This window comes from Grampus griseus, assembly GCF_964374135.1.
Source record: "Grampus griseus genome assembly, chromosome: 16".
NCBI lineage: Eukaryota > Metazoa > Chordata > Mammalia > Artiodactyla > Delphinidae > Grampus > Grampus griseus.
Genome location: NC_139010.1, coordinates 46,280,619 through 46,306,983, shown reverse-complemented (window position 1 = coordinate 46,306,983; position 26,365 = coordinate 46,280,619).

The following is a 26,365-nucleotide window of genomic DNA, read 5'->3' as shown; positions in this document are numbered from 1 at the left end:
AGATAGAGACACTAATACTCTTCCTTTCTATCTTGGTTTTTTTTTTTTTTTGTGGTACGCGGTCCTCTCACTGTTGTGGCCTTTCCCGTTGCGGAACACAGGCTCCGGACGCGCAGGCTCAGCGGCCATGGCTCACGGGCCTAGCCGCTCCGCGGCATGTGGGATTTTCTCGGACCCGGGCACAGACCCGTGTCCCCTGCATCGGCAGGCGGACTGTCAACCACTGCGCCACCAGGGAAGCCCTTCCTTTCTATCTTGTAAGGATGTGGTAAAGAGAAATAAAGTAAAACACATCAAGGACTGAGGGCTTGGAAAGAAAGAAATGTAAATGAAAGGCATTATTATCTCTTATCTTATAATTAATTATATGAACTTCTCATAAGAGAAAACACATCTGTTTAGCTCTGAATTTGTGAAAAAAATATTTCCAAGATCTGAGGCTCTGGACTGATTTTCTTTTGACTCAGATAGATGACTGAAATCTGAAAAAAAATAAAAAATAAAACCTTGGCAAGTTGAGGGTCATTCTAAATTATGGTGAGGATACATCTATATAAAGGGCTTTTTTTTTTTTGTTTAACTGTATAATCCTTGAGTGTCTTTCTGCATTGAAAATCTGAAGATGTCTTTTTTTTTCTTCGAAACAAAGACCGGAACTCAGACCTTTACCCCTGAACTTGTTAAAGATGTGCTTCTTCAAACTGTAGTGCTTTGTCGAATATGAAGAATATTCAAATATTTAATAATAAAGGCAAAATTTGTTCCTATGATCTGCCCTTTGAAAGTCTCTATCCTACTTAGTCCCAACAGAAACAGGTTCAATGCCAAGTAAGAGACTCAGAACAAAGTAACTTTAAATCAAGGGGGAAAAATAATTATGCTTTTCAAATTTTTATTGGTTCATTCTTAAATTAAAGAAAAATAGCTGGATTATGTGCTGTCAAATTTGACAACTCCATTAATTTTCAGATCAAGGCAAAACATACTGCTTCAGTCAAATATTGTTTGTTTCTCCCCACTTTCCACATTGAATTACCTTTTAAAAATTGGTATAATGTAGGTGTTCAGACACTCCTGGGATTCCTACGAAAAATAAAATTGACTCAAAACAAGGATAATACATTGTTTCCAACATTATAGAGTCAATGTAAACTGTTCTGTTGATCCAATCTTTATGATGATTACCAGAAGAGCCACTGGGAATTAATTGTACATATTTTAGAGTTATAAAATAGTGTCATTAAAACATTTTGGTCTAAGAAAGCACTATTTACTGTATCTTTCATTTTTAAAGACTGTCTAATTTTCTAAAATATTAATAAAATAAGAAATGAAATACTGGACATTTGATTGTAATGAGATATCAATCAGTTTGCACAAAGATCATAAATTGATAGTGGGAAAATATTTCAGAATAGTAGTCCTGTCATTCCCCGATTGAGGCAACAGCTAGTTTATTTGAAATTCACAAAATAAGTGATCAAATTCTGACCTTGAATCCAAAAGCCTAGCCATGGGGCTTCCCTGGTGGCGCAGTGGTTGAGAGTCCGCCTGCCGATGCAGGGGACACGGGTTTGTGCCCCGGTCTGGGAAGATCCCACATGCCGCGAAGCCTGCGCATACGGAGCCTGTGCTCCGCAACGGGAGAGGCCACAACGGTGAGAGGCCCGCGTACCGCAAAACAAAAACGAAAACAAAAACAAAAGCCTAGCCATGGACATAAGACAGAGGACTGGGATGAACACCAGAGGAGTCAGTGCCCTCTGTCCCCTGACCTCTGTATAGCTTGACCTGGGAAGGGGGAGAGTCAGAGAAGAAGGAAGCTCCCTCCAAAGGATCCCTGCACTCCAGCTCTGGTTCAAGACCTAGGGGAGGACACAACAGAAGGAAGAAAGCTGTGTCCTCCTTTGTAGGAAAGCCTGGAGATGACTGTGTGCTGCTTCTAGCAAGGAGGGCCTGAGCTGTCCCACAGAGTTCCCTGCATCCAGGCTTGGGATGAAAGTAGTAGAATGATTCCATTGCACCCAAGAGCAGCAAGGAATTGTTAAAGGTCTTAGAGGCAGCCTTAGCAAAGTATCTGCAGCCTCAGAGTATGAGAAAAGTAGCAGAAAATCCCAGTATCAATGAGAGTGGCTCTGAATTTGACAAGAGAGCTGGTGGACTTGAATAAGCCTTTCTGTTAAAAATGGGATAGGGCACTGCCTACTCTCCTCAAAATCCTCTGGTGCTACGTAAATCTAACTCTAAGTGCAATCTAGTGAGTGTGTAGAGATTGACTGAGATCAGGTTTCCACCACCTGGCAGTGTAAGCACTTTCAGTGTTCACAGAGAAAAATAGAGTTTGTATACCTGCTCCTTACTCCAAATCTACAGAGCAAATCAGATTTCTCACAAACTAGGGAATGTGTAAGCCCTGGGTCTTTCTGGAAATGTTCCCCAGACTCCCTTCCCAAGCCTTAATTGTCCTTGGGTTTGGTTCTCTGCAGCTCACTGACAAGTCACCCTCTCTTTTCTATTACCTAGAAGTCTATCTAGCTCAAGCAAGAGCATACTCAACACTGAATTCATTTTTTTATTTGTTTTTGTTTTCTGTGACAGCTTCCTTTGATCACATCTACTCAGGTACAGCTTTTTTTTTTTTTTTTTTTTTTTGCTGTACGCAGGCCTCTCACTGCTGTGGCCTCTCCTGTTGCGGAGTACAGGCTCCGGACGCGCAGGCTCAGCGCCCATGGCTCATGGGCCCAGCCGCTCCGTGGCATGTGGGATCTTCCCCGACCGGGGCACGAACCCGTGTCCCCTGCATCGGCAGGCGGACTCTCAACCACTGCGCCACCAGGGAAGCCCCAGGTACAGCTTTTAATGTAGTTTAATAGCGTAATGCTGTTTCTAAGGCACCATATTACCTTTACCAAATGGAGGAATCAGGTATATGGTTGGAGACTGTCATATGACTAAATAGATTGTACTCCTTGCCTTCTGCCCTTTCATTACATTGGTTGGCTGGGTTTGTGCCTAAGCATGAGTAGTTACCCTCAATATACCAGCATATCTTTAAGGGATATGCTAAAAACTTTCTTGCCTATTCTTCCCCCTTCCTCTACCTACAACTCCCATGTATATTCCTGATGAACTCCAGTTCATCAATACAACTCTAACTCAGCTTGCTTTCTTCGGAAACTAGGTTTCCTTATATAACTTCTTTGTGACAAAACACTAGGCCTTTTTTCTTGATTAACACAATATTCGTTTTTAACTGTTCATTCCAGCTGTCTGGCTTGGAGGAATCTTCTTAGAACTCTAAGAGCAAAAATAAAGTCTTAGTCCTGTAGGATGAGTGAAGGACAGAGTTTCCTTGAGCTACCAAATTGTACTAGTTAACCAAAAGTGACCTCTCCAGTTTTTAAGTGCTCAATTTCAACCACACCCTGTAAAAGAGATGATACTATATAGCTTGGCTAAGCTTTGAGAATGGTGTCTATAATTAGAATGCTGTACTGAAATGGCTTGCTAGCATGTTGTCATCTGTGCATACTGAATACATTTCCATAAAATTGTTTCAGTTAGTCTTCCTTTGGGGTCCATCGTGGGGGGTCCATAATTCACTGCTCTTGTACTTCTTCCTACCACTGTACCTCTGTGAGCACAAGCACGTTGCTGAGCTCATATGAGGTACATGAGTGGTCTGCCTATCATTTTTCCTGTGTGTGTGTGTGTGTGTGTGCGCGCGCGCGTACGCGTGCATGTTTGCATGCACATGCTTACATGGGGGGGATGGGAGTATCACAAAAGCAAAAATGAAATCTAAGTGTTATTTTAAGCATTAAAGCTGAGCTCCAGATATAGCTCTTCCGCAGTGTGGTACAATCTACAAACAAGTATACTGGAGCATTAAAAAATGCATCTCAGAAAAACATATCAATATTCCCATTTAAAAAGTTTCCCACTCACTGCTATTTCACCTTGCCCTTACTCTTGGTCACACTGGCCACAACTTTAGGACAGGGGTTGAAAACTGTCTATAAAAGGCCAGATAGACAATCAATAGTTTAGGCTTTGCAGGTCATAAGGTCTCTGCTGCAACTACTCAATCAACTCTGCATTTGAAGCTGGAAACCAACCAGAGACAATAGGTGTAGTTGTATTCCAATAAAACTTTATTCATAGGCATTGAAATTTGAATTTAATATCACTTTCACCTGATGCAAAATATGCTTTTGATTTTTTTTTCAGCTGTTTAAAGATGGAGGAACCATTCTGAGCTTGTAGAGATATGAAAACAAGGAGGAGGGCTGGACTTGGCTTGCAGGCCAGAGTTTATAGACCCCTGTTTTATCACTATCCAGATATAGAAAATCCTAGTCACTTTCTTGGCTCTGGAAAAAAACAACTGTTTGTTGTATAACTTCAACTTGACTACTCCCTTTGGCCACAGCCGAACATCGTGTATGACGAGGAGTTTTCATTCATCCCTCAAAAGCTTCCATTTCTTAAGCCAGCAGTTTCAATGATGCAGCAGGAAAAGTTCTAAGCTACTTACAGCCTATGCGTGTGCTGCTTGGGTGTCCCAGGCACCAAATTTGATTATTACCACACGGCTCCAATGTAATTCATGCAGACCAATTTGCTTTGGCCATCTAAAAAAAGCTTCCTCCGCCTGTCTCTGTGGGTAAATTCAGTAGTGGAAATAGGCAGGCCTTTGCTCCCAGGAGACAAGCCCAGAGGACACTTTGGCCACTGGGGCTCTTGCTGCAGAGATGCCAAACCACAGCTGTGAAGGAGGTTGAAGGGACAAGTCTGGAACAGCCCAGGAAATAGCCCAGCTGGAGAAGGATGTCAGGAAGTAAGACAGCTTAGGTCAGGCCTCAGAGGAGTGTAAGCAGCTGGCATGAGTACCCTCTTTTAACTAGTCAGCATCACGTGAAACTTCAGGACTTTGTGACTTCCCCTGAACTCACTTTTCCTTCCTTGGCAGTCTGTTCAGTTGTGCACTCTTCCAGCATTCTTCAGTTCTAACTAGGAAAATGGGGTACTCTAGGTTCAAGATGATCTCTTCCTCTCTTTGGTCCTGGAGAAGGGAGTGTTTATCCTGTGGAGACAGGGGACTCTTTTCATACATTTTACTACTATCATCAATAACCTTAAACATCACTTCATTCTAGACATCTTCTCTGGTTGCTTTCCCACTCGTTCCTGCTTCCTCCTCTCTGTACCCACAGATTATTATATGTATCTTTACCTTTGCAACACTTAATTTATAATATATTTTTTCATGGCTGTATCATTTAGATTTTTAAAAATATGAGGCAAGAACAGTGACTTATAATTCTTGTAGCACATATTATCCCCTGCTATATTACTCTGCATATTGTGGGTCCTCCTGTAGTACCTTTCATTGATTAAATATGGACGAAAGCATTTCAGAAGATGCCTGTGCTGGTCTGGCTGTCATTGCTTTGACTCACATATTTACTCTCCATCAGATAATCCCTTATGTCTGCTTTCTTTTTATATCATTCCTCTGAGGCACTCTGTTGATGGACATGAGAATGATCTGGCTGAAACAATCATCACTCCACTGATGTCCAACATCAATTTGATGGACCTGGTTTTTAGGGTTCACTATCTTTTGCTTTTTTTCATTCACCTATTGTCTCTATCAACAAAATATCACACACACACACACACACACACGCACACTCATGTACATGTATATGTATAGACATACATATTCTATTTATATAAATCACCTATTTCCATGTGAGAATCATAAAAACAAAATTGTCCATGATTGTATAGCCCCCCAAAATCACTGCTAACATTTTAGAACCAAATTCTTTATCTTGATGTTGCCATTATTTGTAATTTTCTTCTCAAAATATTTATTAATACACCATTTTAAAGGAGGTCAATACATTCATATTCATATATCAAGGCAGCTAGTCCAGAATTTCTACTGGTAGTATGTAGAATAATTTTAGGTGGTAGTTGGATAAGTTTGTTTTCTTGTAAGTGTATTTATTTTACTTATTGCAAGGGATAGTTTTTCCATCTATATTACCAACAAAAATTTTCTTGCTAAAGATAATAACTTACATAAAAGAAAAGTGAGTTGACTTATGTGAACATGGCAAAAGTCATTGAGGGCGGTAATGTGAATAGTTCAAGTTTGGGACACATCTGAGTTGGTTATCAGTTTATACATAGTACAAGTAACCATATTAGATGCTGTGGTAGAGTCAAATGTGAGTGATACATGGAACCACCTAGGAAAGCACTCATGAAATTCATTACCAGGACATGGCAAAACAGGTGCATGCTATGCTTTTGTGGATAGTATTTCAGCTCTGCTATGAAACAGCAAAATATAAGCTGGATATTACAATAATAATCAATGTAGTCTAAATGTAGTAACTTGGACAAATCTCTGAGGCTAGTCTTCCTTCCTTAGTAAACAGCTCAAGTATGGCTCCTGGGGTGATTCTGTTATGAAGTTTTAAGGGTGCAGTTTTAGTAGGGGATGGCTTGGCCCAGGTCCTATGGTTCTACAAGTTCTTCATTGTCAATAAAATTGTGGCTTACTAAGGTAAGGAGAAATGGAGAGGCTGTAGACTGGGTTGGACTGAGGAGGTAAATAGTATAGTTGGCAATCACAGGGTTAAGAACTTGTTCTCTTTGAGGAAGGAGAGGGGGTAGAGAAACTGAACTCATTCATTGGCTTTTAAATCTATTTCTTGTAAAATGGAGTGGCCACTTGGAAAACACTATGGTGTTTTTTTTTTTTTAACTAGAATTACCATATGATCCATCAATTCCACTTCTGGGTATATACCCAAAAGAAATGAAAGCAGAGACTTGAAAAGATTTTTGGACACCCATATTCATGGCAGCAGTATTCACAATAGCCAAAAGGTAGAAGCAATCCAAGTGTCCATCAGTGGATGAATAGATAAATAAGATGTGGTATTTTATTACCACATGCAATGAAATATTAAGCAACCTTAAAAAGGGAGGCCATTCTGATACATGCTACAGCATGGAGGAAACTTGAAGACATTATGCTAAGTGAAATACGCCAGTCAACAAAAAGACAAATTTTGTATGATTCCACTTTTATGAGGTACTCAGAGTAGTCAAATTCATAGAGACAGAAATTAGAATGGTGGTTGCCAGGAGCTTAAAGAAGGAAGGAATGGGCAGTTACTGTTTGATTGGCATGGAGTTTCAGTTTGGGAAGATGAAAGGAGTTCTGGAGATTGGTGATGGTGATGGTTGCACAACAATGTGAATACGCTAATGCCACTGAATTGTACACTTAGAAAAGGTTAAGATGCTAAATTTAAGTTATGTATATTTTAGTACAGTTAAGAAAAGAAAAATCTATTTCTGTGTGTCTTCTTCTTATGACTAGAGTAACTCTCTCTGTCTAAACACAGACTTTGTCAGTGGCCTATATTGTGTAGCAGCCCAGATGTAATGCATGTGTACAACGAAGAAGTCATGTTCCCGATTGGTTTTGTTTGTTTTTTTGTGTTTTTATAGTAGCCCTTTGCTTCTAGGCAGCCTTATTCCTGCTGGAATCAAGTTCCTTGTAATGGAAAGTTTCACTACAGTACAAGTGGTGCATTTTGTATCTGCTCCCTGAAATGTCACGGGCCACAGTTTAACCCGCAAACAATGGTGGAGTTTAATGAAACTGTCTTTGGATAAAAATCTGCTGAGTAGTATATTCTTACCTCTACCATCAGTGTTTCCTATGGACCTCAATTTTCTTCTCCATAAAATGGGCCAAGCGTTGACTGAGGCTCAGTGTGGAAGTGAATTTGTCCAAGTTGGACCCTAATGATCAGGAAGTATATAGGCAAAGCAATTTCTTGGAAAAATAATGATGCTCCTTTCACACTTTATATACTATTTTCTATATTTTGCCTTGAGGCTTACCTAGCACCAAAGGAGATCAATCCTCTCCTGTTAACATACCTAATAAAGGCAAGCCGGCACACCATTTAATGTGGTGGTTAGGTACACAGACTCTGAAGCCAGTTAGCCTGTGTCCCACTTTTATCACTAGCTGTGTCATCTTGGCCCAAGTTATACATCCCCAGTTTTCTTATCTGTGAAATAGAATGGTAAGAATGGTATCTAGTCTGTAGGGTTGCTGTGAGGATTATATGAATTAATATTTGTGAAGTACATAGAGCAGAGCTCGGCACCTAGTATGGATATATGAATGTTCATCATTATTAGTAGCTGCAGCATGTATGGACAAGCAGTTCCAGGGCTGACGTAAGGATATGATGGCATCCTCTATAGTGACCCATGATAAAGTGATGGAGAGTACACTTGTAAGAGTCTAAGAGCTGACAATTTGTATTCCAATTCAAGTTCAGCTGTTTATTCACTTTGCGACCTTGACCAGTTTACTTAGTTTGAGCCTTACTTTCATCACTCTTAAGATTGGTAATACAGGAAACTATCTTCTTCAGTCTCTTAACATGTAACTATAAGCATCTAAATTGTAAAGTTTGTAATGTTTCTGTTAGAATATTTATTATAGCTTTCATTTTTGTTCCCTTTACCTCTTTCTGTATTAAGGCAGAAAGGAAACTTCCATTTAAAAACTGGTTATTTTGCATGATAGAAGTTGTACATGCTTTCTGTAGAAAGTATGGAAAATAAAGAAAATTAGTTTAAAAATCTATCACTTTACCCCTTAGAGAAAGCTGCTATTAACATTATATTCTTTGTTGTTTACTGTACAGTATCTTAATGCTTAAGGTTTTTATACAGCTTTTTTCTCTTTTCTGGGGCATGATCCAAGCTGGGGAGACCTATGTATGGAAAAAGTTAATTAAGCTTGAACTTTTTATGCTTAATTTTGTTAAGAAAATGGAACTTTTTTAATATTCAGACTTTATTGCTACATGAAGAAAATGATAATAATTTGGCTATGTTTACAATGTCACTTGAGAAGAACTTTCAGATATGCATAATTCCTAATATGCCACAATATTAAAAATGGCTTTAATTTAATATATGTTATCTCATGACTCCTATGTAAATCTAAGCAAGGAAAATAATGAATTATAAACATCAACAGTATTTGAAATAAATGACTTTAACAACTATAAACAACATAAGAGCTTTCTCAAAGTTAGGCTATTTCTCTACATGAAAGCAATCAGTGAAAATCAATTTTTAGTTCTGGAGAACTAATCAGTTTGTGTTAGGAATGGTTTTACATGGCTAGGTAGTAGAAGTGGATACAGTGTCCTCCAGGGAGTACGATTCAGTTTCTTCATTGGCTGTTTAAATGGCCGTTGGGGTGAGAAGGTCTTAGAAAAAGTCAGGGAACATTAAAGATGATAGGTGATTTCCTGACTTTTTCCCATTTACGTATTGTCTTTTTGTGGAAAAATTGGCAACTCATGCTCTTTGTCATTTGTTGTTCCTCAACTTCAACCATCCTCCTTCATCTGTTTCTTCCCTAATCCCCACCTTTTATTTGTTGAGAGTCACAGAAGTTTCATATTACACATTGTGATTCTCCACAATAAGTAGAAGTATTAAGTATTAAGGTTTTTTATGAAAGAGTTGTTAATCTTTGATATTATTTTTACCAGAAATTAAAAGAATTCCTAATAATAAAAACTTATGATGTGATTCTCAGTAAGTGGTAATGCACTTGATCCTCACTGCCTGATCTAAGATGGCTTAGCTGGTGGTGGTAAATGATACATCCTTTGGGCCTATCTACTATCCTTAGAATTAGAATGGCAGCATTCCTTCACTGAGTGGCCGCAGAAGAGAAGGTAGAGATTATAAGCAGTGGGGAACCAAATTAAGGCCACAGAGGTCTAACGGTAAATACTTTTCCCTAAACATTTACCTTTCCTGGCCAGCAACAGACTGAAAACTAACTTCTAACTTGAAAACTACATGTTTAATTGAGGCAATGGGTTGATTGACATATGTCTCTGAGAACCTTACCAAATAGCACATGGGAAACAAACCTGCTTTGCCTGTCCCCAACCATCTCCTGGAAGCCCTTGCTCAGTTCAGTTGGAGTGCTTAGGTCAAACAAACACAAAATTAAGAAAACATTCAAAGAACTGGTGTGCGGCAGGGCAGCTGGAAGGATTGGAAAGGGCTCAGTCTTTGCTTTATTTCCTCTGAGCTCATTACTCGTTCTGAGCGGGTTAGCCAGGAAAGGAAGATAAACACTATTTAGTTAATAAGTCCTGTAAGAACTCCACAGAATGTCTTTTTCTGATTTACCATTGTATGGTTGGAAAAAGCACAATATCCTCTTTGCTTGTATTTTTTCCCAGACGGCTTTGAAGTCAGTGGATAATTTAGAGTGTGAATGAATGGTGAGAGCTTGTTTGTTCACATCTTACTCAGGTTAAGAATGTGAAATGTGCGTAAGACACATTATGGGAAAATGGAATATTACTTGGGCTTCATCTCTTTTTTTTTTTTTTTAATTTTTATTTATTTATTTATTTATGGCTGTGTTGGGTCTTTGTTTCTGTGCGAGGGCTTTCTCTAGTTGCGGCAAGTGGGGGCCACTCTTCATCGCGGTGCACGGGCCTCTCACTATCACGGCCTCTCTTGCTGTGGAACACAGGCTCCAGACGCGCAGGCTCAGTAACTGTGGCTCACGGGCCTAGTTGCCCCGCGGCATGTGGGATCTTCCCAGACCAGGGCTCGAACCCGTGTTCCCTGCATTGGCAGGCAGATTCTCAACCAGTGCGCCACCAGGAAAGCCCGGGCTTCATCTCTTAATGCAGTTTTAGATCAATGGAAATGTCTCCTGACTCAATATTGGCAGCCTAAAAATGATTTTCTTATTTCCAGTTTGAAGAGTTAAAAAGCAGAAAGATGCGTGTCTATATTTTTTGGTGCTGCAGTGCCCCAAATTGACCCTCAGATTCATTCACCAGCTTTGGTTCCTACCAAATAAATAAAATCCCTTTAAGAGCTGGTTAAATACAGTACTTGGATAAAAGGATTTTCCTCACGTGGCTGAGCAATGGGGCAGCCTTGCTTTACGCACCTTAATACCAAATGCAAATGTTCTGACTCAGTTAACCTTAAAATATAATGTGGGAGTATGGGTGAGAGGGAAGGCCAAGAAACAAAGAAAGGAAGCCTAGAGGGAGAGAAGACTGTTATGCTTTTCATTTAAAATCAATAAACAAATTTTTAAAATAACTATGTCATGAAAATATACAGTAATCCATAAGTAGTGAGTCTAAAATAAGTTTTACGTTCTGTTTCAAAAAAAGAATTACTATGTTCATTTTCCATGAGACATTGTAATATACACATTGATTGATTTTGTCTGAGTCCTCTGCATACCCTGGCCCCCCTGCCCCCGTGTGGTTGACCACATACATTGGTAAAAAGGATGGTAAAGATTAGAGCAATAGAGTGATCTCTATATGAAAATGTCTCATCCATATTAAGCCATTTCTTTGTGAGAAAGTTGAAAAGTAAAATTTTAAAACATGAGCCTTAGCCTAAGAATTCTACCCTCTAAGTCACTGGTGGTCAGTCATTAATAAGGTCACTACCTGTGTAATAGGACAACATCAGTAAAAGTTATAGTTGACTCTAAAGCAATCTTTATGTGTCAGTAAAAAGTTTGTGAGCACCTGTTTTACCACTTAGATGACTGGTATTAAAACTCTGTTCCTGGGGCTTCCCTGGTGGCTCAGTGGTTGAGAGTCCGCCTGCCAATGCAGGGGACACGGGTTCGTGCCCCAGTCCGGGAAGACCCCATGTGCCGCGGAGCGGCTAGACCCGTGAGCCATGGCCGCTGAGCCTGCGCATCCGGAGCCTGTGCTCTGCAACGGGAAACTCTGTTCCTATGAGAAGTATTAAACTTTGGGATATTATACAAAAGTATAGAAAAATTGAAAAAATGTATATGGCTGTTTTTTGTTGATTTTTTTCCATTTCAGTGTATTTCTCAACTGTACAAAATTAATAACAGTGCAGTATTGTGGTAGATATTATTTGAAGGAACGAATGTGTAGAGATGGCTATGGTAAATGATAGTTGATCATTTTGTTGCTTATATGGGGCATAATATAATGTTTTAAAGAAAGGTTTATTTGTGTCAATAGGATATATCATGGTGCCCATATTTCTGCCTAATGGTGTTCTATTTTCAACTCAGATCCCAAATAGTAATAAAGAAGCAAAACTAATTTAACAACACACAGAAACTTATATTAGAGAGCAAAGCTGAAGGACCCAGCAAACTACATGAAAGTTATTCTTGGAGCCCCAAACAATTAACAACAGACCTGTCTTAAAAACATTGCTACTAATATTTTGGTACTTAAGAACTTGCAATTGTAAATAGACTATAAAAATCTGTAAATAGTAGTAAGGGCCCTAATACAATGACATGAACAACACCCAGCCAGGGTGGAGAAAGATTCGCATGGGACACACAGAGGAAAGGCAAGAAGGGAACTACAGGAAAGGGACAATGAAAGAATGAGAGAAGATTAGATCCAAATAGACTCCTTCTTTTAGTCACATCTGGGTAGTCTTTATGCTTTCTTAGAAGGATAAAATTAGATATTCTTATCAGCACCCACTACATATTATATTTTGCTAAATATAAATGTTAGGTAATTATACAGTAAGTTAGATGAGCAGCACATCATTGATGCTTATGTGGAATTTGTGCCAAAACTTTCAAGAATACCCACATTTTCAAGTAGAAAAATATCTGTACAAGCTCTTGGCTTTTCCCTGAATCGCATTAAAGAATCACATACCATTTTACCATACACAAATTACACTTTCAGTTTTCATCATAGTTCTGTCATTCATTTGTTAAGCCATGGAATTTTTATAAATGGAAGAATGGGTGATAAAAAAATTTTTTTGAGGACCAGGTGCTGGGCACTGACTAAGTCTTGCCTACTTGCTTTGTAGGGTGTGCTTTTCAAACTATCACCCAGCAAAATCAAATGACCATGTCATGGACTATCATGCTGCTCCTCAGTAGCAAAGCATCTCGATCTTCATGCCAAATATCCCGCGTGGTTTTCATGTGACAGTATGAGGTCAGTTCTCAAAAAATCATTGTGTTGTTTTCATAAAGTTTTGATTTAAAGAACTCAGATTTTATCTCTTGAGGATATGGGGAGGGGGAAGGGTAAGCTGTGACAAAGCGAGAGAGAGGCATGGACTTATATATACTACCAAACGTAAAATAGCTAGTGGGAAGCAGCCGCATAGCACAGGGAGATCAGCTTGGAGCTTTGTGACCTCCTGGAGGCGGGGGATAGGCAGGGTGGGAGGGAGACGCAAGGGGGAGGGGAATATGGAGATATATGTATATGTATAACTGATTCACTTAGTTATAAAGCAGAAACTAACACACCATTGTAAAGCAATTATACTCCAATAAAGATGTAAAAAAAAAAATAAAATAAAGAACTCAGATTTTAAATTGCCTCTAAATGGTAATTTGGCAATAGTCTCCTAACTTTAAAAAATTTCATATAATTGAACCTGAGAATTTATCCTCATGGATATGCTCAATATTTAACTATAAGTATGCTTGTGATATTGTTGAAATTAATATAAAACATTGGAGGGAAAAAAACCTCTAAATATCTCCCGTGATCAAGTAAATCATGCTACATTTGCTTAGTGGAATATATTTTTAATAAAACTTACTTACAGCCTGGAAAATGTTCATGAATGATATGATATCATTGAGCGTTGGGCTTATTAGAAATAATTTTTTATTGCCTGTGTGATTTTCCACACTATCTATGATAAGCATATATTACTGTGTAGTTAAAAGATAAAAGATATTAACAAAAATTCTAGTTTTCCAGAATGTGCAGACCAGTGGGACTGTTGTAGAATGTTTCTTTAACATGGCTTACTCTTCTCTGCATGTATCAAGTTATGCTAGTAAATCCCACAGTGATAAAATACAAATTCCCAGCTCTGCTGAGTCAGAACCTCTGGAGGTAGGGTCTGGTCCACAGATAGCATTAGGCAACCAAGAGAATCAGCTTAGGGAAAGACTTTATGCAATACAAACACAGATCCAATGAAACTAGAATTGCTGTATTGAGGAAAGTCCTATGTGAAGTAAATTATGAGTGATCTGAAAAAATGGAGCTACTAAGAATTAAGGCCCCACCCTAAGCACAACTGAGGCTCCATCATTTGCCCTCCTTTCCTTTCTATGGCTTGTGCCTTCTTCCAGTGAATCCTTCTTGGCAAATAGGGATAATAATAGTGCTTACCTCATAGGGCTATTACAATGATTAAGTGAGGTAATGTTTGCCAACAATGGATAAGGTAACTATTACTGGCTTACTACGTATTACCTAATCTAACACTCCATCAAATATAAGATGCACCATTAGTTTATGGACCACAAAGAAAGAAGAGAGTTGCCAATTAAACTATAAAATACCTTAAAGGTAGACTCAATTTCAGAGATGTTTAAATGTCAAAAAAATGTGCATTTTTAGAATTAATGACATTTATGTATTAGAAATCAAGAAGCTTATATAAATACTTTTGTTTTAATGAAGTTCGTGATTCATGAATGGCCAGATTATACTATTTTTTATTTCTTCTTTGATTTCTTCAGTGATCCATTGGTTATTTAGTAACATATTGTTTAGCCTCCATGTGTTTATGTTTTTTACAGTTTTTTTTCCTATAATTGATTTCTAATCTCATAGCATTGTGGTCAGAAAGGATCTTGATATGACTTCAATTTTCTTAAATTTAGCAAGGCTTGATTTGTGACCCAAGATGTGATCTATGCTGGAGAATGTTCCCTGTGCACTTGAGAAGAAAGTGTATTCTGCTGCTTTCAGATGGAATGTCCTATAAATATCAATTAAGTTTAGCTGGTCTAATGTGTCATTTAAGGTTTGTGTTTCCTTATTAATTTTCTGTCTGGATGATCTGTCCCTTGGCATAAGTGGGGTATTAGAGTCCCCCACTCTTATTGTGATACTGTTGATTTCCCCTTTTATGGCTGTTAGCATTTGCCTTATATATTGAGGTGTTCCTATGTTGGGTGCATATATATTTACAATTGTTATATCTTCTTCTTAGATTGATCCCTTGATCATTATGTAGTGTCCTTCCTTGTCTCTTATAGCAGTTTTATTTTAAAGTCTATTTTGTCTGATACGAGTATTGCTACTCCAGCTTTCTTTTGATTTCCATTTGTATGGAATATCTTTTTCCATCCCCTCACTTTCAGTCTGTATGTGTCCCCAGGTCTGAAGTGGGTCTCTTGCAGACAGTGTATATACAGGTCTTGTTTTTGTATCATTTCAGCCAGTCTGTGTCTTTTGGTTGGAGCATTTATTCCATTTACATTAAGATAATTATCAATATATATGTTCCTATTGCCACTTTCTTAATTGTTTTGGGTTTGTTTTTGTAGGTCTTTTTTCTTCCCTTCTTCTTATATTTTTTCCTATCTCTAGTATGTCAGATCCTGCAAGTTGCTTATTCAGTAGCCATGTTGCCACCCTCTACTCCCCCTTTCTGGAAAAATCCTGATTATGTTTTGGTGTTTACACTGTACCCAGGGAAAGAGATAAACTCTACTTCCTGGCCTCAAGGAATTGATCATAAATTTAATTCAATCATGGCCTTATTCCCTTTACTAGTGATTGGTTTAAAAACCTTCTTGACCTAATACTAACTAATTGGATCTGAGAGAAAGTCTCCCTTCTACCTTCTGGGAAAGTTTTTTTCTTAATTAAAAGACCCTCATATGAGGAAATAGCTCCCTTCTTTGCTGGTAGTGATATATGCATTTGTGGTGCCTGGAACCATTGCAGTTGTGTTGAAACAAAGCAGAGAAAAAAGATGAGATTTATAGGTGAAAGCCTCCAACTTGAAAAAGAAGGACTAGTCATTTGTTCCAAAAAGGAACTGTATGAAATGTGACTTTATAATTCTGAGGCTGGTTTTCATTTGGGAGAAACCAGTATAATCCTTTGCATTTATTCTCGTATCTTTTCTTTTTCACTTCCTTTTTTGTTCTCTCTCTATATAGATATCTATCTATCTATATATATATATACACACACACACACATGAATCTGGCTATATGGAGAATTTTTAGAGTATCTGGTGAAGTAGATGCTTGAGTTCCTTGAATCCATGAGGCCATACCTAAGAAATCTGAATGGCATTGGTAAATCTTGGTGTGGATGTTAAAATTTTTGCAGGTTTAAAATTCTAGTCTTGCTGTTATTTGGGGGAATTCTTAGCTAGGAAGAATGAAAATGAAAACAACTATAACAAAAAAAATTTCATAGTACAGCCATTACAAAAACAATAACTAAGTTTTATTGGGCCCTTACTATGTGCCAGGTACTTGACACAGCTTGTTTTTCCTACATTTTTAAAATTAAATATTTTGTTTTGAATCAGTTTCAAACCTGCAGAAAAGTTGCAAAAGAGAACAAAGAACTCTCACATACCCTTTGCTCAGAGACCTCATTCACATTTCACCAGTTATCCTACTAATATCCGAGCAAATAATTCAATCCAGGAATTACACTTTGTACCCACTAGTCTTGTCTCTCCAGTTTCTTTCAACCTGAACAGTTCCTCAGTCTTTCCTTCACTTTCATGACCTTGAAGTTCTTAAAGATTATGGACCCTTCATTTTGCAGAACATCCCTCAAGTTAGGGTTGCGTTCTGCCTGCATCCTTTTGAGTCGCACATAATGTTACTAGTGGTGTTAAATTTGATCACTTGATTAAAATGATGCCAGGTTTCTCCACTGTAAAGTCACTTTCCTTCCTTTTTAATTAATAAATCTTTTGTGGGAGGATACTTAGAGGCCATATAAAAATCCCATTCCTCAACTCATGTTCACCCATTAGTTATAACATCATTAATATTTCTTTTCTGAATTGTTATTCTGATGGTTGCCAAATGGTAGTTTTCCATGCATAATTTCTTCTATATTTATTATTAGTTGGCTTTCTATAAGGAAGAACTTTCTCATTCATTCATTTATTCATTCGTTTGTTTATTTATATCCCTGTAGACCCATGGGTTCCTATTTTATTCAATGTTTATAATTTACTACTATTATGATTCATTTTGGTGATCAAAAATTGTCCTAGATTTGACTAGTTGATCCCCTTTAAGCTAGTTTCTCTATTCTTTTGACAAGTCCTCATCATTCTTTATTTCCTTACTATCTAGCATAACAAGAAATTCTAGGCTCATTCTGTTCATTTCCTAACCCAGACCTAGAATCAGCCATTTCTGTAAGGAGCCCTCGTTCCTTTCAATGGAGAATGGTGTTTGGAAACCAAGATCTGAGCACTAGGTATGCTCATTGCTATTGTAATATTTCCTTCCCCAGGCTCTTTTAGGGTACTGAACTAGGAAATATATGGGGGTGTGTGTGTGTGTGTCTGTGTCTGTGTCTGTGTGTGTATGTATACATACATACAGACACAGACACACACACACACACACACACACACACACACACACACACACAGACTTATTCCTAACAAAATACCAGAGACTGGATGGCTTATAAACAACAGAAATTATTTCTCATAGTGCTGGAGGCTGGAAGTCTGAGATCAGAGTGCCATCATGGTCAGGTGAGAGCCATCTTCCTGGTCCCAGACTTCTCATTGTATGGGAACTCCACTCTTATGACCAAAGCACCTCCCGAAGGCCACACTTCCTAGGACCATCACATTGTGGGTTAGGTTTCAACATATTAATTTTGGGGGACACAAACATTCAGACCATAGCACACGAATTTATGTCTATATTTATTTCTATATATTATCTATAAAATGATGAGTTTCTGTTGATACCTCAACTCCAATGCAACGTCACAGAGTTCATTCTAGCTTCCCCCTCCACACTTGTACCTCCCTTCTTTGATAGTGAAGAGTCCAGCTCTCATAACCTCAAGCGCCTAAATGTAGCCAGTTTTATGACACCACCTGGCTGCCACCCTCTTTGCACACTGGCTCCAACTGTCAATGAGGCCTGACAACTCTGGACTACCTACTTCATTTGGGCTTTGCTAGTGGCTTTTTGATGAAGGAAAGAAGAAAGGCAATATGTATACCATGCTCTTGGATTGGAAGGATCAATATCTTCAAAATGACTGTACTACCCAAGGCAATCTACAGATTCAGTGCGATCCCTATCAAATTACCAGTGGCATTTTTCACAGAACTAGAACAAAAGCTCTTAAAATTTGGATGGAAACATAAAAGACCCCAAATAATCAAAGTAATCCTGAGAAAGAAAAATGAAGCTGGAGGAATCAGGCTCCCTGACTTCAGACTGTACTACAAAGCTACAGTCATCAAAACATATGGTACTGGCACAAAAACAGAAATATAGATCAATAGAACAGGATAGAAAGCCCAGAAATAAACCCATGCACCTATGGTCAGTTAATCCCACACCAGGGCATATATCTGGAGAAAGCCCTACTTCGAAAAGATACGTGCACCCCAATGTTCATTGCGGCACTATTTACAATAGCCAAGACATGAAAGCAACCTAAAAATCCATTAAGAAGATGTGGTACATATATACTCAGCCATAAAAATGAATGAAATAATGCCATTTGCAGCAACATGGATGGACTTAAAGATTATCATACTAAGTATGACAGAGAAAGACAAATATCATATGGTATCACTTATATGTGGAATCTAAAAAATGATACAAAATGAACTTATTTACCAAACAGAAAGACATTCACAGACTTCGAAAACAGACTTATGATTACCAAAGGGGAACAGGGGTGGGGAGGGATAAATTAGGAGGTTGGGATTAACATATACACATTACTATATGTATAATAGATGATCAACAGGGACCCACTGTATAGCACAGGGAACGCTACTCAATATTCTGTAAAAACCTATATGGGAAAAGAACCTGAAAAAGAATGGATATATGTATATATATAACTGAGTCACTTTGCTATACACCAGAAACTAACACAACATTGTAAGTCAACTATACCCCAATATAAAATAAATTTTTTTTAGAAAAGCCAAAAAAAAAAAAGTTAAGAGAAAGGAAAATAAGAAGGGAGAAAGAGGAGGAGGAAGAAGATAAATGATTACATATATTAATACATTTAATTCTTACTATAATCTTATAAGAAAAATATGATTATTATCTCCATTTCACAGGGGCTGAGGACTTGCTCAAGGTCACACAGCTAGCAATAGAAGAAGCTGGAATTAAACCCAGGGAGTTGATCCCTGGCCTGCAGACTCAAACGTGATAGTCTGCAGGCTTTTATCTGCCTTCCCTTGCTATTATCTACATCCTGCATTTAATACATTTCTTCCTTCATTATTCTATGTGTCTACCCTGGTTGAAATTGCTTAGCACCTAACGCAAGAAGAGTTTATTCTGAGTGCTAGAACTAATGTAAACAGGGAATTACATTATCACAGCAACATGTGGTGTTATAATTACATCAGAATGCAGCTCAGTCGCTGGCGCATTGTACGCGCCACAGTGTCGCCATATTTGCAGATGTTCAGTCTTACTTTTATTAAGCATGACAATGCCCAGCAGGATCCATTTTGTCTGATTATCCTCAAATGGAGAAGAATATTAAAAGGCAGGATAATTAAAAATATATGCCCAAACAAAGGATGTGTCTACAATTCCTTTTCTAGTGCTTTGAAATAGTTCAAATTTCTCAGCTGGCTCTCGTGCACAGAGCCCTAAAAGGATGTCTTAAATTTAGACATATGTCTTCATTCTGTTTAATGTGCCAGAACAAAAACATAGCTTGAGACCACCATGAATTGATGTCTAAGTGCTGGAACGCTAGAGAACACTCTTATTTCCATGGGGCTAAATGTCATCATAGAGTTTGTGATTGCACTTTCCCCTGTGAGAACATAGCCTTCTATTTTTAAGATTTGCCTCTTCCAATTCTATGCCCTTATTCTTCCTTGAGTCCACTTAATGGTTTTCTTTTGTTTGATGCAGCTTCAGAGAATTCAAATCATACTCCCATTAGCAAATACTTTTATTGAGAGAAAGGAAAAAAATCTCATCACTTCCATACAAGGCAGTAGGCCTAACAAATATTTTTTAAAACACAAAAAATGTTAGGTAAATTTATTAGGTTATTTCAATGTTTGAATGTATTTTAAAAGCCCTTCAAAAAAGTAAACCCATAGGTTTATATCAGACAGATAAGAAATTTCCAACATATGGCATGCCAAACAATTCTAGTGGTCAGGATTTTGATGAAAATGGTGTGGCAGTAAGAATATTGGAAAGGAAATTCTATCCCTCATTCTTACCAATATGAGATTGTACCAATCATCTAGTCCCTGAATGCTAGACCACGAAATTCTCAAAACTTAGGGAGGTTCCTTTTGGGGGTGAAGTCAAACTGGAATGTGTTCAGAGGAGAAGAAACTTGAAATTATATGATCTGAGTAACTATTGAAGCAAATAAGTGAATGTACCTACTCTGAAATAGAAAAAAAATTAAGTGGGGATGATATTTATCTTAACATATTTGAAAGAATGTCTTATAAACCAAAGATTAAATTTTGGTCTGGCCCAAGTGTGTAGAACTTAGACCTACAAATAAAATTCATGGAGATGTAAACTTAATTTCAGTGTAAGGAGGGTCTTTCTTATGATGGAAGCTGCCCAAAGATAAAATGACCTGCTTAATAATAAAGTAGAGATTCTGCATCACTAGGGCATTTAAGATATTACCACATATCAGTGACGTCATAGAGCAGTGTTTCTCATAATGTAATATGCATACATGTATATCACCTGGGGTCTTGTTAAAGTGCAGATTCTGATTTTGTAGGTCTGACATGGGGTCTGCATTCTGCTCCTAGTTGATGCACATACTGTTGGATCGTAGACCACTCTCTGAAGAGCAGCAAGGTCTTAGAGAAAATTTTAAAAATGAAAAATTCATTCCCAAGACATCAGGGATCTAAAGGCTTATTAGCATGCCATTGTGGAATGGTAATACACACTTGATAGGAATAGGACAGAAATTAGAAGAAAATCTAGAACTCATCTTATTGCTACTGCTGAGGGTTCCAGTGAAAAATTGGGCAGCAACAAAAGGAGATACTCCTAGGATCAAAACAGGCCCAAAGCAAGGTGGAAACAGTCCCAAAGAGGAAAATATTTGGTGAGAGTAAGGGAAACTGACAGCAGTGAGAGCCACACACAATTTAAAAAGAACTTCCAACCAAATGCATGAGCTCACTAATTTGCCATAAAGGCAGCTGAGATGGTCCAGTTGAGCAGATGCTAAAATAAGGGAGTGAGCTTCATCAGTGGGTTTTTCCAGACAGCCTTCTGTCCTTAAGTGAGAATGAATGGAGATATTGTAAACTTCTGAAAATAGCAGCATGAGGCAGCAAAAATCCTGGTCCCAGATAGACTCTCATCATCATTGGCCACTTGGTGGCAACCCATCATGGTCCAAGAGGAGCAAGTAGCCAAGATTCTACCTGCAAATTACCCATCCAGATGCCAAAAGCAACTTTCTCAAAAAGCAGTTCTCCTCTTGAAATGAAATCTTTTCCTTTCCTTGTAGCAGTGTTATAGAACTGAAAACTTAGGAACACATATGCCTTTGATTAGCTGAAGAATCTTCCATAGCTCTTAATTATCAAGTCTACCAAAAGTCCAATTTGGCCATTTAGATGTGGTCATAATGTAACAGGTTCTTTCCACACACTAATGCTCTTTCCAGAACACAGCTTTTATCTGAATTGGGGATACCTATATTCATGGATATGTTCTTCTGTATTTATTATTCCAATTTCACATTTCAATATGGGCTTACACAAAAATGTGTGTTTACTTTAAAAGGATGATTGAGTAACTCATTATGTTAGGGGTTTTCACAGATCCCTGGTGTCTCATTGAGGTTGAACTTGGCTGTCTGGTGTATCCAGATTGGAGCCTCCATCCCTTGGCGTTAACACAAACCTCCTACTTTCTTTTAAAGTGGCATTTCAAATTTAAATGTTCAAATCAAAATCAATGAGCTTTTTTATTAGAAGAAAGTGATAATAAAATGTAAAGAAAAACTGTGTAGCTTCCTTAAACCAACATCTCCTCAGAGAAACAACATATTGGTATATTTTGTGCAATTCTTCTCTTGATGACTAGATTAAAATAGACAGCAACGTTGGCTATTTGACTTCTTTGATTTAAAACAGTGTAATGTTTAATTACACTGATTACTTTGATTTAAAACAGTGTAATGTTTAATTACACTACAGAGATGTCAACTAATACTGTAATACTGGATATTATCTCAAAATTATATTCAGGTGGTATATACAGGTATGTGTTAAATTTGGAGAGAGTTCAAAGAATAGTAGTGAAGATGAGTTATGTTGAAAAATAAAGAAATAATCGGGGAAGAATCAGCTTGTAGGAAGAAAAGAATGAGAATAATTTAAAATGTTTTCAATATTACTGTGTTTATTTTAGAAAATTTGAAAGATCCTGAAAAGTGTAACATAAAAAAAATTCACTCACAAGGCATCTAAATCAAGGACGTTTTTAAACAGGGATCCTGTGTGTGTGTGTGTGTGTGTGTGTAATGCTGTGAAAGAACAAAAGGACATGAGTTGACTATTCAGCAAGGGTGATCCAGATTAGTTACAAAAGAAAGCTCTTATAATGAATGTTTTTTGTTGTTTGCCTTTGGTTCTTGACATTAAGGCTAAAATTTATGAAATTATTCTTAAAAGAAGATATGTAGGATGAGTTTTACCAGCCTGAAAATTATAGAAAGACCAAATAATTTAAAAAATTATACATTTTGGAATCCCTATTATTAGTTATCTTGTCTACTTCAATTACCAGTATATCTATAGAAAGACCATGTTCCTGAGTTAGCTTGGATTCTTTTCACCAATCTTGCTATTTCAATCCAATTGTGGGGCAGTGGGGGTTGATAAGCTTACAATTCTTTATTTTTTTGAGGTGAGATACAAAAGTTCCGTGACTCAAATGGTTCTAGTAAAGTTTCAAGGGAATTAATAGAGGTTTTCCCTTTGAATGCTCTGCAACTGTTTTCACTTTAACACGTGACTCATAAATATAACACAGTATTGTGGCCCTCAGCAGATCATTCTGATGCCAAGTAAAGAGGGCAGGAATGTGTTAATAATTAGGCTGGCAAATATGTGCACTTTCTAGAAGGCCCTGTTATAAAAATATTCACTTCCAAATGTTATACTTTATACCTAAGTTCAAAAGAGGTGATGTGTAGCCCTTTAAAATGTTTAATTCATTGTCCTACAAGAATAATTTTGTGAATTGTACACATTACTTTAAATTCCAGAATATACATTAATTTTCGACATTTTTATCAGCTAGAGCATTGCTTTAATATTAGATGGATGGCACAGATCCACACATTAAGCCTAAACCTAAGATGTGTTTGGATATTGTTTAGATGTATGATAAAATCGCTAGTTACTTCTTTTAGATATTATTTTAGAGTCAACAAGCAGAAATAAAAATACAAAAACGTTAGGTGATCCAGTGAAATCTGGGCTACTTATAGTGATCTGAGGGTTGAACATGTATGTTTTTATTTGTATAAGTTTAAATATACATATAGATCATCATGTACGATAACTTTCTCAGACATTTTTTTAAAACACAAATGTAGATTAGAGTCCTATAACAAATATGGGGGATCAAGACAAACTGACAGATCCTGGGGCTTTAGGGGCCTTATAATCGGGGAAGCAGGACAGCCAGAGAAAATGTAATTAACACCATCAACTAGCAGATACAGAGTGATAGAATGAGGATATAATCAGTGTGTTCTAAGGGCTTAGTATTTTGGAGTACTATGTCATATTTTAAGAGGACATTGACCAGGAAAAATATGTTTTTGAGGTGGAAGGATGATATTGAAATTTTGAGAAGAAATTAATTCTACTTAACCTAGATAAAAGGAGCCCTCAGAATGACTAAACTAAATATATGTAGGATGCCTTCCCACCAGAGCTTCATTACCTGGGACATTATTATGTCCAATTTTTTCCTGAAGGATAGTTAGACTTAGGTGAGTATGTTTCTAACATGTGACCCTCACTCCCCAAACCACAGCTGATTGGATAATGGGTCAGCAGCTTCAAATCCACCAGGTTAGGAATAAAATGTGTTCTCCAGGCTTACATGCTGGTAACTCATTTCCAATTGTTAGGATCAAATTTGCTCTCGTTTACCTTGAATCAGCTTCACTGATAAGCAGATCTGGGAACCGGTATGCCTTGGACAATTCCTGTGCCCCTTATAGCTGTTTAGTTTTAGTATTTCCTACCTTCTTCCCATTATTAGAATAGGAATTTTGTTTACTTCCATTTTTTCATGGTTTATTATCTTCTAAATGAGTTGCTTTCAAACTTGGTGTCCATCAGAAAAACCTGGCAGGCTTGTTAAAGCACTGGTTACTGGGTTCCACCTTCACAGCTTCTGATTCAGTGGATCTGGAGTAGAGCTCAAAATTTGCAGTTCCCAGTTGAGGCTGATGCTATCCGTCCAGGGAACTATACTTTCAAAACCACTGTAGTTTACCTAGAGTATCTTTTTAAATTCTCACAATAGCCCTGTAAGATGGGAGTAATTATTTCCTCCATTTTACAGTTGAGAAAACAGGTGCTCAGATGTTGGAAGAAATTTGCTTCAAAATACACAGGTTGGAGGGAGCAAGCTAAAGTCAATTCCCAGGTGATCTGATTCCAGAAACAATGGTCCTAACATAGCATTGAGCCTGCCTTGTAGCTTTGCTTATGCCCCAAGCACCCTTCTGGAATGAGGCACTATCTTGCATCAACTGGCAGCTCCACCCTTGAATCTTGCTTTGCTCTTTCTAACCTTTCTTTTCAACTCATATCATAAATCCTCGTGTTTAAATGCCAGTACCTGAAGCATATTTAATTCTGCTACAATCCTGAAACACTTGCTTAGGACAGACAAGCAATTGTGACTCTTTATCTCCACCTGGTGGCGGAGATATATAGTCTGCAGAAAACACAGTAATAGGAAGAGACAATTTTGAATCTCAAAAACGCAACAAAGTAGCAGTGTTGGCCACAGAGCTGACAACTGCTTACACATGTTTTCTCTGGCTGAAGTTAACAAAAATCCACAAGCCAGGCCGAGTATTGATCAGTCTCTTTTCTGATCTTATTCCAAGACTAATTTTTATTTTACTTTTAAACTTAAAGCTGTTAAGTAAAATAGGAAATAGTCTCTTCTTCCCCTTTGTACTTACTTTCTGCATGAAGGATTGTTGAAGTTTGGCTAAAGTTAATTGGCAGTGATGTGGAGGGATTCAGACTGGGTAAGAGTAACTGCCCTTTTCAGTTATTAAAAAATAAGTATAATAACCATATGATAAAACATGTATTAACTACAATTAACTTCAAAATTACCTGTTTCCAATTATCACTAACCTGTTACCAGTTACCAACTTAAGTTCTAATTGTTGCTTCATAATTATACACCAGGGGAGACAGTACTGGAAAAGCAGAAATGATCACCTTTGAATGCTTAAATATTCAATTCACCAACTGTGTGACTTATATTAAATAATTTAAACTTTCTGAATCTCAGTTTCTCTGAATATAAAACAGGGAGAATATTTATATAAATTACATAGCCTAATGCCTAGCCCATGGTAAATGGTCAATGAATTAATTACTACTAATACAAGTGATGGAAGTTGCCCATGTTTAGAATGTGAATTGGGCAAGTAACATGATCTTCTAAACAGTTTATGTTCTGCTTATATTTATTATATGTTGATTACCTAAGAGCACGGACTTCGAAGCTAGACTGCTGTGTTCAAATCGTGGCTACTCCGCTAATTAGCCTTGTGATCTCAAGCTTAAGTTCTCTTAACCTCAGTTTTGTGGGGAATAATTTCAATAAATGTTGTTGTGGTTGCTTTTGCTATTGTTGTTTGTATTATTTACCAAGTACTGTATTAGGTTCCAAGACACTAACATTGTTTGAAATTGTTAAATAACTTAGTAATATAGTAAAAAGGGAACATGCTGAAAATATTAAATTGTACTTAAATGTACCAACAAAAATAAGCAAACATCTTTAACTGCATGCCAGTATAATTTTAATTCTATGAAATAGTTTAGGCAGTCTTTCAGTAGTTTACTGTCCTGTACTTTTAGATAGAATATATGGGTCTTAAATTAGAATGAATTTTGGAGTCTGTATCTGCCGCCTTTTCTTTCTCTCCTCCTGTCACCTCCCTGTCTCGTATTACCT